Source organism: Hylobates moloch, unplaced genomic scaffold, assembly GCF_009828535.3.
Source record: "Hylobates moloch isolate HMO894 unplaced genomic scaffold, HMol_V3 SCAFFOLD_19, whole genome shotgun sequence".
NCBI lineage: Eukaryota > Metazoa > Chordata > Mammalia > Primates > Hylobatidae > Hylobates > Hylobates moloch.
In genome coordinates this window covers 16685299-16698013 of record NW_026652294.1, presented here as the reverse complement: position 1 = coordinate 16698013, position 12715 = coordinate 16685299, and the positions used below count along the sequence as shown (strand labels likewise).

The window sequence follows — 12715 nt, the reverse complement described above, 5'->3', positions numbered from 1 at the left end:
GTTCAAATTCTAACTCTGACAACTGCAAACTGTATGACTTTGCAAGTTACTGAAATATCTGCTTTCTCATCTGTAAAATGAAGATAATAGCTAACACCTAGGTGCACTGAGGAGTAAATGTGATCACTCAATAGACAGTTTAAAATAAAATAAAACAAAAAAAAATCAGGTTCTCCCAAAAGAAGCCAGTGTAAAATGAAATAAGAGCCATAGTTTTTAAAAGATGAGATTGCGTTTCCAGGTCTGCCATTTACTGCTTGTCATATACTCTCTCATGGTTGCTTTTCTCACCTGTACAATAGAGATAATGATACTTAGTCCTTAGCAATGTTGTGAGGATGAAATAGCACATAAAAGAATTTCACTTATGTATGTTAATTGAATAGGACATAAAAATCATTATTATCTGTGTACACAGATTCGAATAGCATTCAAAAATCATTATTATCTGTGCACGCAGATTCTCTACCATGGTGTTATAAATTTGTTAAGGGCACACTATGTCTTCGCTCTGTTGCCCAGGCTGGAAAGCAGTGGCACGATCTCGGCTCACTGCAACCTCCACCTCCCTGGTTCAAGTGATTCTCCTGCCTCAGCCTCCTGAGTAGCTGAGACTACAGGTGCGTGCCACCATGCCCAGCTAATTGTTTGTATTTTTAGTAGAGATGGTGTTTCACCATGTTAGCCAGGATGGTCTCGAACACCTGAACTCATGATCCGCCCGCCCTCGGCCTTCCAAAGTGCTAGGATTACAGGCATGAGCCACTAAGGCTGGCCAGGGCACACTATGTCTTTAATCTTTAATCATCTTTGTATTTGCAACAGCTGGCTCTACCCATTATGGGCATTCATTAAATGTTGGCTGAACTGATTTATTAAGAAGACAGAATTGATCTATGATAAAACAACAGTTCAAAATAAAATCCAGAAGTTCATCCATATAGAGCATGAATAAGAGAGTGCCTGGTGCCTGTCCAGCTAAGACTGCACAGACAGGGAGAACATATCCTGTTTTCTGGTAATTTAAGTAAGTGGTCTATAATTATCTTTATTGGATATAAATTATATAATCATCAAACAAGTAAGTTCCCTCAGTACAGGAATCATATCTGTCTGTCTCTTTCTCTCCCTGTTTTTGATGATGGTGATGAGACAGGGAAAATAAATCACATAATGAATGCTTAATAGAACTGTACACCGCCAAAAAAAAAAAGTTTACAACAAACAATGGGGATTTTTCTCCATCAGGAGGCAACCTTAACAAGGGCTCCCGAGCCATGAGTACTTAACATACAAACTAAGAGGGAAAATATTTCACAAAAAACTAGTTTGTGTTTATCAAAGTTCTCCCTATATGAATTCAAAGATACCCTCAACATGATACAGAAAACACTTTAGGGTGGTGAGTAGTCTGCCTATGCAAATGTTCAAAGCAAAAAGTTGGCTTGTACTAGTTATTTACTGAGAATCTATTGTGTGCCATTCACTATGTTAAGTATGTTTCACAGATTATCTCAAATCTTCACAACAATCCTGAGTGCCACTATTTTCCCTATATGAGAAATGAAACTGAGGCTCAGAGAGGTTAAGTAACTTAACAGTCACACACTTGGAAATGGCAGAGGTGGGATTCAGACCTAGTGAAGTTTCTGAAACCCGTATTCTTTTCACCACCTCGTGCTGCCAACTGACGCTACCAAATTCACTAAAAAAGAGGATGACTCAACAGGAAAGCGGGGAGAAAATCTGGCAAAGAAACATAGAGAGAGCACAAGATAGCATTCTCAGAGTTCTAGACACACAGGAGCAAATTAATGAGCTGCATCTAACTACACAAATGAAAATGCTTGGATAAGCTGTAACTTTACTCTTCAATTCTACAGGTTCTAAAAATGCTCATCTGCACCAATTCAAAGGTACTGACAACTGAGCATAGTCCAGTAATTTTTCTAGAATACTCAGAAAGAGTCCCTTTGACCCATTACTGGTACCAAACCAAGCATGCAACGGAGGTGATATAGTATGTTTGACAGTTTTCTCTGTTCACCTGAACCTAAATATCCTTGCAGGACTGGGCATTTTTCAGGCATATCTACTGTTACATAAAATTCACTTCACAGAATTTCAGAATCAGAAGAGGTTCAGTTCAATTATCTTATGGATGTGGAAACTGAGTCTCAGAATAGTTAAATGACTGCCGAAAGTCATATGGCTTGGTACTGGCTAAACCTACACTAAAACTCTCATCTCCTATTCCTAGTCCACAGCAGCTCCTCTGTGCCTCCCACTGAATGCATGACCACCCAGGTTTCCTTCTATGTATCTGGGCATTATTCGCTATAGCTCCTTCTGAACGTCCTCAATGAAGTAAACAAAGGCATTGGGCTAGATGACACAAATAATAAAAGAGATAGAGCTGACCTGCTTTTTGCCCTCTAGGCAGTGCTACCCAAGCCTTCAGGTGTCATGGCATACATAGGAAATATTTTTTATAGCACAAAATGGTAAACAAATTAGGGTGCACATGATCAAAGTGACCAGGGGACTCCCAAGCCCCAGCTGGCTGCTCCAAGGGTTGTGGGGTACAGTAATCTTGGCATATTTTTATCTCAATCTGGCATGTGGCATTGGTAGGGAAGCTCTGTTCCGGGGTTAATAAGTAAAAAAAATTTGAGATAAATACACAAGTAACTGTAATATAAGCACAAAGGAAATAACTAAGGAGACTGTCACTGTCTGCTTTCATCAAACATAAGTGAGTGAAAATGAGATTAATTCAACTTGCTTCCTTTCATAACTCCTCTTCCAAACAAATCAAAAGACAGAACAACCCATCCTTCAGGTCAACAGGGCTGATCAATCCCACCCACAAGGCTGCAAAGAGCCTGCACAGATGACTAGTTTACAGGGAGGCGAAAACTCCTTAATGCACATTAGTGTGTCAGAAAAGTTCTGAGCTCTTACAAATACTATTAAAAAAATCAATAGAGGAGAGAAAATAATATTTCAAGATCATATTCAAACATGAAGGGAAATGCACGAAAAGCAGCCCCTCTGAACATATACACATACATATGCATCTTCTGTGAACAAGCTTCACCTCTGCAAACGCAGTTAAAATTTGCTTTCTGATAATTTATAAATTTAGCCTGCGTTAGCCAAGTAGGTTCCTGCAATTCCAGACATCTGGGCTGAAGGGCAAAGGGCAAAGGGAAACTTTCAAAAAGCTGGCTAGTAGCCAAGGGCATCACATCTAGTAGGCTCCCTTAGCAACACACAACAGCTGTTTGCTCAAGAGACATACTGCCATCTTTGCAACGGACTATAAGATGTTCTTGTCTTAACAACTAAAAATTGCAGGTGGGTTGGGGGAGCAGTTTCTCTATTATTTCCCCTGACATTTCTCTAAAAGTTATCACATTTCATAATTTACAAACTTCTCCAGTCCCAGAAAGTGTTCCTCCATCCCAAACTACAATGCTACTATTGACGGTAAATTACAATAATAGAAGGTACTACATTCCTGGCAAATATAAAATGCTTTATAATGTCTGATTATTAATTACTATTCTAACTGCTATAGACTTGATTTCTAACTATGGGCAAGTCACTCTTTGTAACTTAATTACTTTCCTCATACAATTTTAATAACAGTAGTGAGTGACCTACTTCACAAGACTATTGTGAAGGATAGTAAAAATTATTAGATAAAAGCTTATGAAAGCTTATTCCTAATTAATAATCATGTCGCCTATTGGCTCTCAATATCTAAAGACATGGCTTATCAAGGTCAGTACCCCCAAAACAAAACACAAGTCGATCCTGAGCCACCAGGAAGACTGCAGTCCCTGAAGCAACCAGCTCACTTCACCTGCCCCACTTGCCTTCTCCAAACCTGCCAAGCCCAGGGGATGGTACTGTGCAGGGAGTTCAGCCCTTGCGCCTAAGTCTGACAGGATAAACAACATAGGGGGAGGAAAAAAACAATGTCACAATCACTGCTAGGTTTTAAAAACCTAACACCTTGGAACAGAAGGGGATGTGGCAGTCTGTGCTCTGTGGGGAGGCCATTTGTGCAACAGCAGAACCTCGCAGCTTTCCACTCCTTATATGTGCAAGTGCAAACCCTCACCCACAGCACTCTGTACTCACCCAGAGGTACATCATGTCAGATCGGGCTGCTCAAACTCAGCGGTCAGTGGATCCTGGACTGCAAAAAGGCACTTCAGTGAACCGTAGGAAAGAAGATGCCAGAACAGGGGGGCAAGGGTTTGAGGTGGGGAGAAACCCCCCAAAATCACTTGAGTTAAAAAATCCTAAAAAAAAAAAACAGAAAAGACTGGTCTCCTCCCCCCTCTTCTCCAGCTGACTGTTCTGTTGTTCTCTCTCCTCCCTCTCACCCTCCCTCCGTCCCTCCCTCTCTCTCTCCCTCTCTCTCTTTCTCTCTCTCTCTCTCTCTGGGAGTTCCCAGCCCTGAGTATCTGAACTAGAGTGTGCAGCACACTCTCTTTGTATTTGCCTTCAGGGAATCTCTCTCTATAATTCTACTTCTAGAAACACAATCACCACTCACAAAGATTATTGCAAAAGACAGGGATGGGTGGGGTCAGTAATAAACCACCAGCAACAGTTTCTAGTGCTAGATATACATTAGTTTAAGATGAGTTCTTTAAACATGAATGAAGCAATCAAAAATCTCTGCCCTCTAAGATCAAGGCGAGTGAGCCAAACTTTCCCTCTGCCCCAATTGTGGAGCCCCTTGCAGAAGCCAAGCACGCACACAGAACCTGCTCAGAGCCCGCATTCCTTTCTCACAATGTCTGCTTGACACCACTATTCTTTATGTATTTCACCACTAATAATTCTTAATCTTACAAGATTTTAAAACACAGGAAAACTTAAGATATAAAACTGAATAGGCTTTTCATCTTTTTTATTACTACCGCCCTAGTTCAAATCAACATAGCCTGGCTTCTGAAGGAGTCAAGTGGATCACGAGCTCCTAGCATGGTAGAGACACTTTACTCACCATGCAGACAGGCTAAGGTGCACGGCCTGGGTTTCAATTCTAGATCTACAAGTACTATCATTATGGCCTGGGGAAAGTTTCCAACCTGTCCAGGCTTCTGTTTCCTCTACCAAAAAATAGGTATAATACTCCTTTCAGAGGTGTTGTAATGATATAACTATGTAAACTGTCTGCCATGTTCCTGGTGACCATGTTTTCTAATTTTAGTTCAGTTCAAACATTTATTAAGTGCCTCCTATATGCCAGGCAAGTTTTCATTCATCATGCCCAGTGGTGAACAAGTATTATCAAATCACCTGTCCCAATGGTTTTTATTCAGAAAATCACATAATTACCCCCCATATTCTAATGCCAATGTCAATGCTCATACGTGTACCTTGCTTCCCTGACCCATTTCTCCATGTTCAAATCCAAAAGCACACCCCAGCTGTGAGTGAGCTCTCCTTTCTCTGCGGGGCCTGGTGTTTGTAACACGGCATTGACCACCTCTGTGGGCTACTTCTCCAAGTATTCCTATAGCAAACCACTTCTCCTCTGCACATCTTCCTCAATGGAGACCTAACATCTCGTCTTGACTCATCTATATTTGGCCATGGAGTCTTTTGCATAGTACCTAGCACACAGTAGGTGCACAAAACATTCTCAAAGGGTAATAGGTTTTGAGGAATATTCCACTCCTTCCCACTCATTAAAGAAAAAACAAAACAAAATAAAAAGCAAACAAAAACCACCTTCCAGCTGCCTCAGGGTTTTGGCTCCCCCTCAGACATGTTGAAACAGCTCCTTCCTGCTTATAAAATCTCCAAGTAAGGTCTACAAGTCTCACATTCAAGGTAGGCCCCATGCAGGTACTTTCACTCTCCCTACCTAATATTCCCACTGTGCGTGCTCTGGGCTTAGTTACCTGCCATAGTGGGGTTTCTTCCTCTTAGGGTAGAAACAGAATCACTTTTCCTTTTCTTTCACACTGAAAGCGTGCTTTCCGCAGACGAACCTTTTCTCTCCTCCCACCTTAAACTCCCAGCTCATTTCAACTTGGAGAGGTGGGGCAGGTATTCTCCTCGGCCTCACCCAACCCTTTTCTTTTTCTCTACATAGAACCTCTCTACTTCTTCTGAAGGCAAGATTACCCCATTTCTAGTACAAAAGAGGAGAAAGAACTTCCAAGCCTGAAACTGAGATAGCTTGTTTTCTAAATAAAAGAAAAAAGCAAAATAAGTCTTGACTTTCCATAAAGTGTTACTTAGACTCTTTTACATGTCCATAATCAGTTTTTATACACAACTTTCCTCTCTAGTTTCATAGCTCATGCCCTAAATCTTAAGTCACCAACACTCCCTATACTATACTCTAAATAACTATATTAAAATTACACTTATAAGAGATTCATTTTGTCAAATTCTTTGAAGAGTCTGTTATTACTTGACACTCATTCTTTTTTTTTTTTTTTTTTAAACCTCAAATGTTTTAGTGGTGGGATCTTATTCACTGTGTACAGGATTCTCTAAAGAGACCACCTGGCTGGGTGCTCAAACCACATGGGCTGACCCAAAAGACACCAAAACCAAGAGTTGCTCGGGAGGCACTAAATGTTGACAGTCTTGGCCGGCTTCACATCCTCAATTTCAGCAGACAGCCAGCAGTAAGTGTGATGAAGCTGCAGCACCTCGATGGCCTTGAGTTCCAGTGGTGTTGCCTGAATACCAAGGTCTTCTAAGCTGGGCAGGTGAGACAAGGTCATGCCTGTGATGTGAATATGCTCCACTTTATCCCTTGTTGTCCAGGACTCAAATGGGCTTATTTCAAAGTCTCTTGCTACCCACTGATAGGAAAAAGGTGGCAAGGGGTACGGGAGGAAGAGTCTGTGAGCCACAGCAAAGATGTACTTCACCAGGTCAAAGAGGAGGTACCGATTTGGCCCAACAAAAGCAAAGGTTTTCCCGTTGGCATCAGGATCCTTAACTGCATTAACAATTCCTTTGGATACATCTACGACATATACTGGTTGTTTAACTGCCTTCCAGCCCAAGGAAACAAGGGGTATAGCACCAAACCAACACATATTTGCAAAATAATTAAGGAATCTATCCTCTCTTCCAAAGATGTCCAACAGCTTTACGATAATGGCTTCTGGAAATGCATCTCTCACTGCTTTCTCTCCAACAGCCTTATTCTCAAATATCTAGAAGAGCTTTTAATATTCGCATTCAGATGCGCAACATGAAAGAATTTTCCAACTTCAGCTTCCTTGGACACCTGAGCAATTGCTTGGGGAATCTTCACAAAAACATCCTCAAAATCAAAGCTTTTGGTTTCCCAGTCTCGTCCAACAAGATTTATGACCACACTGCTGTGTTCCACTACTCGTCGGATAGAATCTTTATCTCTCACATCCCATTCCAGAAACAGAAGCTAGCCCAGGTCTCCCATGGGACAAAGGTGCATGATGTCACGTGTATCACACTGATAGGGTATGATCACCTGTGACCCCACGCATCCAAGGTGGTTGACAACACATTGGCCCAGGAATCCTGTTGCTCCAAACCCAGTGGCCACAATCCCACCGATTTGAGGAACGTCCACCTTTCCCATGAGGTATGAGGGCATGATGAAGCTGGCAATGGAGTGGGCTGTGACACACGGATGTGGCTATTGCAGTAATGGCAGAATGTGACATTGGCAGGGCCCAGACAACCCGGGATTGTGCAGCAGCCGCCATCTTCTCCCACAATCCTTTTTTTTTTTCTTTTTCTGAGACAGGGTCTCACTCTGTAGCCCAGGCTGCAGTGCAGTGGCGTGATCTCAGCTCATCGCAACCTCTGCCTCCCAGGCTCAAGCGGTCCTCCCACCTCAGACTCCAGAGTAGCTGGGAACACAGGCACATGCCACCACGCCTGGCTAATTTTTTTATATTTTTGGTAGAAATGGGGTTTCACTATGTTGCCCAGGTTGGTCTCGAACTCCTGACCTCAAGCGATCCACCTGCCTGGGCCTCCCAAAGTGTGGGATTACAGGCATGAGCCACCATGACCACTGGCAGTCATTCATTCTTAACCAAGTATCAATAAAATAAATACAATGAAATTCTAGATCTTCATACTGTGACTTTATAGTGTTCTCTTTTAATCAAGTTTGGTATAGGATAAAGATAAAAGGTTGGGCGTGGTGGCTCATGCTGTAATCCCAGCACTTTGGGAGGCCGAGGCAGGCAGATCACCTGAGGTCAAGACCAGCCTGACCAACGTGAGAAACCCTGTCTCTACTAAAAATACAAAAATTAGCTGGGCATGGTGGTGCATGCCTGTAATCCCAGCTACTCAGGAGGCTGAGGCAGGAGAATTGCTTGAACCCGGGAGGTGGAGGTTGCAGTGAGCCGAGATCTAGCCATTGCACTCCAGCCTGAGCAACAAGAGCAAAATTCTGTCTCAAAAATAAAATAAAATAAAAGATAAAAGACATAACCTGCAGCAAAGCAGGAGACAAATACCAAGAAAAGAAACCCTCAAAATAAAGAAAAGTTTAAATATGTCACAAAAACTCTGCAAACTACCTCTAAAACTCCCATGGGTGGAACCATCATAAACTTCTTTGGAACCACAGGAAGGGCTTGTAAATTCCTATTATAAATGCATCTATTTCTTTTCTGATCATAATCTTTAAAATTAGGTGGTCAGTCTGGTCAGAAATAAAACTCTTCTGTATGTTTAAGAAAACATACAAAAACCAAAAACCCACAGAGAAGCTAAGTTATCTTTTTTATTCATGCTCCTGCATGTTCACATTTTTCTGCCTTTAAAACAAAAAAAGAGGCCGGGCGCGGTGGCTCACGCTTGTAATCCCAGCACTTTGGGAGGCCGAGGCGGGCGGATCACGAGGTCAGGAGATTGAGACCACGGTGAAACCCCGTCTCTACTAAAAATACAAAAAATTAGCCGGGCGTGGTGGCGGGCGCCTGTAGTCCCAGCTACTCGGAGAGGCTGAGGCAGGAGAATGGCGTGAACCCGGGAGGCGGAGCTTGCAGTGAGCCGAGATTGTGCCATTGCACTCCAGCCTGGGCGACAGAGCGAGACTCCGTCTCAAAAAAAAAAAGAAAAAAAACAAGAAAGAAAAAAAGGGGAACAAAGTGGTAAGAGAAGAAAAAAATTTATTTCCAATTATCAAAGTCAAATAAGGAAAGCTATGCTTTATAGCTATATACAATTCACATTAAGAGACAAAAAGGTGTAAAAACTCCACACTATAAAGAGACTGTAAAAAGAATCACAGTCTTATACACAGAGATTAAGATGCATACATACTTCATTCTATCAGGAGAGCATGTTATCAGACTTTGTGACTGATAGCTTATCACCCTATCCGTTAGTTTAGAGGAGAGAATGTGTCAATTTGAGCATTGAAGAAAGTCTTCTGAGGGCCCACAGAGGAAGTTTCTGGCCTGCTTGCTTCTGAGAAAGAAAAATCAGATAATCTGGGACAGCAATATGGGTATTATCAATAATTCTAACCTTGCTTCCTGAATTCCTGCATCTCAAAAATGCTGGATTTTGCAATGTGAGTCTGGTGGGGCAGAAAGGGTTTGGAGCCACATTTTAGATTCTCTACCTCTGACTCCAATAATTCAAGAGGCTACTTGTTTTGTTTGTTTTTGAGATGGAGTCTCACTCCGTGGCCCAGGTTGGAGTGCAGTGGCATGATCTCGGCTCACTGCAACCTCCGCCTCCCGGGTTCAAGTGATTCTCCTGTCTCAACCTCCCAAGTAGCTGGGATTACAGGCGCCTGCCACCACACACAGCTATTTTTGTATTTTTAGTAGAGACAAGGTTTCACCATGTTGGCCAGGCTGGGAGGCTGCTTGTTTTATACGAGTTTCTCTGTGGTTGTAAGAGGATAGTGGGAGGAAGTAGGTATACCGGGCGAGCCAGCATAATTTCTCAAAAATGTACCTGAGAAATAAGGACCAAAAATTTTTCAGAAGAAATCTGAGGCAACCCTCTATACATAGTTTATATTCCTATCACTTCCTGGACTGGTAGAGACAATACAGACTCACCAAAACAACACTGAGGTAGAGAAATGAGATGTATGAGTATTGTCTACGAAGCTGACTTAAAAAAAAAAAAAGTTGAAAGAATGAGGCTCTTTTTCCCTCACTTCCTCTCAGCTTAAAATAGCAGGGATTCCCACAGGGCAATCTCTAATAGAATTCTGCTACTCAAATGTGACACATGGACCAGCATCAGCAGAATGAGCATCAACTGGAAACTCCTTAGATTTGAAGAATCTCAGGCCCCACCCTAGACTTACAAAATCAAAATCAAATGATAACAGAAGCCGCAGGTAACTCTCAGGCACACTGAAATCTGAGAAGCTGGTCTAGACAGAGGCACTGGCCACATGCAGCAGTAGCGACTCACGGGAGAAGGGGTAGATATGGTTGCCACTTTCTAGTTAGGGGACGTAAACCACCCTGGAAGACAAAACAGTGAACATTCCTCTCCCACTTGCTGATTTCAATGTAACATCACCAACCGCTACTATTTACTCCAAGCATATTATATGCCACAACTTTGCATGCATTATCTCATTGCATCTTCACAATATCTCTGTAAGACAGGCCCAATTATCTTTTTCACAGATCAAAGGAAATTGAGGCCCAAAGTGGTTACATAATATACTCATGGTCTCGCAGCTAGTGAATGAAGAGCCAAAAGTTCAACGTTCGTTTTTAAGACTCCAAGATCATTTCCACTAAACCATACCTATTCACTGACAAAACTGAATCAAGACTGGAAAAAAATCACTGAAAAACTTACCTTGGATATAACCCTGCACTCTACCTCTGCCCATTACCAAGACTTTAAATAACAAATGAAGCCAGGTGTGGTGATGTGAGCCTGTAATCCCAGCTTCTCAGGAGGCTGAGGCGGGAGGGTTTGCTTGAGCTCAGGAGTTTGAGACCAGCCTGGGCAACACAGTAAAACTCTCATCTCAAGAAAAAAGAAAAAAACAACAACAAATGACAGATATAGGGTTTGGGAGTTGGTGTACACATACTGTACGTGTGCACTGGCCAGAACACTGCTACTACTGATGTCATTAAGAGAATAGACCCAGAAACTTCTGTGAATGGTGGTTACCTTCTATGATGTCTAAACTAAGCTCTAGATGTATACATGCAGAAAGCAGTCCATCTCAAAGCTAGCCTCTTGGGAAAGGCAAGTAAGTGATTTGTTAGAGTTCTTACTCCCAGTTATTAGGAAACCCAGAGCTACTATCCCTAAAACAGAAAACTGCATTATCTTGGCTGGGTGCAGTGGCTCACACCTATAATCCCAGCAATTTGGGAGGCTGAGGCAAGTGGATCACTTGAGGTCAGGAGTTCAAGACCAGCCTGGCGAACATGGTGAAACCCCATCTCTGCTGAAAATACAAAAATTAGCCAGGTGTGGTGGTGCATCTGTAGTCTCAGCAACTCAGGAGGCTGAGGCAGGAGAATCGCTTGAACCCTAGAGGCAGAGGTTGCAGTCAGCTGAGATTGTACCACTGCACTCCAGCCTAGGCGACAGAGTGAGACTCTGTCTCAAAAAAAAAAGAAAAGAAAAGAAAAAAGAAAAGCTGCATCATCTTAAAAGACCCGTCTTTCCTTATTATGTTTCAATTATACTCTCAAAGAACTTCCCTTACTTCTAACTAGCTTTCTCTGGTATCCCCTCCCTACAATTTTTGACCTCATGAAGTCCTCCCACCCCAGCCACTTTTCCATTATCTACCCACTCCAGTTCTGCACCCCCTTTGTCCAATTTTGATGCCGTGTTCCATAATTACAATCTCTCCCTTGCAAACACCCTCAATCATTTGTCTTCTCCATCACTGCCACCTGACAAACTCCAATCCTGGTTAAATCCAGTTGTCTGCCTTTTCTAGTGCCTATGCCCAATCAGCTGAATGTTGCTGACGAAAAATCACATCACCAAGCTGACTGACTTCATTATATATTCATGATCACAAACCTCAAGTGGACACTCAACGATGCCAAGCAATCCACCAAAGCTGCCCTTGAAAGCTTTCCTACTCCCCAAAATGACTATTTCTTGCTTCTCCTCAAACCTCCCGCATTCACTCTTCACTACCTACTCTCAGCTAATTTTCTTATTTTATTTTTTGTCTGTTTGTTTTGAGACAGGATCTCACTCTGTCGCCCAGGCTGGAGTGCAGACGCGCGATCACGGCTCATTGCAGCCTTGACCTCCTGGGCTCAAACTATTCTCCCACCTCAGCCTCCCAAGTGGCTGGAACTACATGCACACGCCACCATGCCCAGCTAATTAAAAACAAAACAAAACATTTAGAGAAGGGGCAGGTCTCACTATGTTGCCCAGACTAGTCTTGAATTCCTGGGTTCAAGCAATCCTCCTGCCCCAGCCTCCCAAAATGCAGGGATTACAGCCATGAGCCACTACACACAACCTCTTAGCTAATTTTCTATGTCATTTTAAATGAGAAGCATTCAGACAGTATCTTCTTACCACTAAATCTAATATCCTATAGTAAGTAAATGATTAAATGAACCCTAATTTTTTAAAGTTCTCCTTTGACCCCTCATCTCCCTCCAGCTACCTGCTATTTTCCTGCTCACCACTTCAGGGTAAATTGTCTTGAAAAAGTTGTTGTCTATATCTGTCTCAA

The 12715-nt window shown here is 42.4% G+C and overlaps 1 protein-coding gene and 1 pseudogene across 23 annotated transcripts in view; both read right to left on the bottom strand.

Moving 5' to 3' along the window:
• RBFOX2 (RNA binding fox-1 homolog 2) overlaps positions 1-12715 on the bottom strand; it is a 286813-nt gene that overhangs the window by 146398 nt on the left and 127700 nt on the right. The gene's annotated exons all lie outside the window — the stretch shown is intronic.
• Positions 6516-8103, bottom strand: LOC116458880 (NADH dehydrogenase [ubiquinone] 1 alpha subcomplex subunit 9, mitochondrial-like; annotated as a pseudogene).